The sequence below is a fragment of the Capsicum annuum genome, chromosome 4, assembly GCF_002878395.1.
Source record: "Capsicum annuum cultivar UCD-10X-F1 chromosome 4, UCD10Xv1.1, whole genome shotgun sequence".
Classification (NCBI taxonomy): domain Eukaryota; kingdom Viridiplantae; phylum Streptophyta; class Magnoliopsida; order Solanales; family Solanaceae; genus Capsicum; species Capsicum annuum.
In genome coordinates, this window is record NC_061114.1 from 11,309,740 (window position 1) to 11,311,435 (window position 1,696).

Genomic DNA, 1,696 nt, shown 5'->3' on the forward strand with positions numbered 1-1,696 from the left:
TTATCAAGATCTTGAGAGATAAAAACGGTTTTTGAAAAAAAAAATATTAAAGATTGGAGGAAAGTGGATTTAGTAAAGTAGCGTGAAAAGGGGATGGATAAAAAGAGGAGTCCAAATCAAGCGCTTTTCCCTAACAAAGATAAAATATTGCTATGTTTTGTTATTAGGTATAATTTTGAAAAACTATTGCTATTAATTGTAATTATTGTCTTAATATTGCTAGTTTATGTAATTTTTTCTTGTTATATATACCTTGTAGAGCAAGTTCCCAAAAAAATATGATGCATGATATGTGTGGAATACAATGTTGTATAACATAAGTACAACAACATATGTGTAAGTGAAATGATAGCATATATATATATATATGGTTATCTCAACACAACATCATAATGACACCTATGTGTTCATATTGTTCGTCCATAGTCAACCTCATCGCATCAACAACTCCTTCAACTATGCGTAACACCAAACCGTAGGTATACTTTGATGGCTATTTAGACTTTGCACGAACTAGGTAACTGATGATGCATTTGTTTTGATGATTTGACAAATTTGTTGATTAAGGAACTAGATGATGGACCAGGTCTAGACCAGGCGGTTTTCATACAAGTCAACTCTCATAGTTGTTTGCAGCTATAAAGTTGCTGTCAATCGTGACAGATTAGCTCAGAAAACTATACGCGGTCCCCTTAATTGAACTAAGTATTCTTATTGTTCATCCATAGTCAACCTCATCGCATCAACAATCCAACTATGCGTAACACCAGACCAACCACTATGATGGCTATCTATCTAGACTATATGCACGAACTAGGTAACTGATGATGCGTAGCTGCTTTGTTTTGATGATTTGACAAATCTGTTGATTAAGGAATCAGATGAGAGAGCATGTCTCAGGGTCGGCTCAACCAATTTGGTGGCCTAAAGCTAAAATTTTAATGAGAGGTTGAAAATACATTCGATAAAATTAGCTTTTGTGCATCACATATGTATCTCATGTGTCACATGTGCATCTTGTGCGACGTACGTGCATTTTATGTGCATTTTGTGCACTATAGATGCATCCTGTTGTCAGTTAGTAAAAATATTTAGAAAAAATAGAGCCTCAAAAAGTTGGGGCCTCAAGCCATTGCTTCAGTAGATTTATGGTCGAGTCACCCCTACCACGTCCACACCATTGTCATACTAGCGAATATATTCAAAAATTTTATTTTTAAAACATCATCATTAACAAATGAGCCACACACAACCACGTAAAATAAGCAAGTCAAATAAATATGAAATATAAGATCAAATTAAACCCAAAGAATGCACAACGAAAGAATGAGTGTAATAATGCATTATATCGAAAAGAGGAACATTTAAAAAGAGAGTAATAAATACAAAGATATACAGATTATTAAGCGAGCAAATATTAAGAATTTTAATATTCCACTCTTAATGTGATAATAGAGAAGTAAAAGCATAAAAATATCCAAATTAAATTCTTAATTGTTGTTGTTGTTGTTGTTGTTGTTGTTGTTGTTGTTGTTGTTGTTGTTGTTTTTGTTGTTGTTGTTGTTGTTGTTGTTGTTGTTGTTGTTGTTGTTGTTGTTGTTGTTGTTGTTGTTGTTGTTGTTGTTGTTGTTGTTGTTGTTGTTGTTGTTGTTGTTGTTGTTGTTGTTGTTGTTGTTGTTGTTGTTGTTGTTGTTGT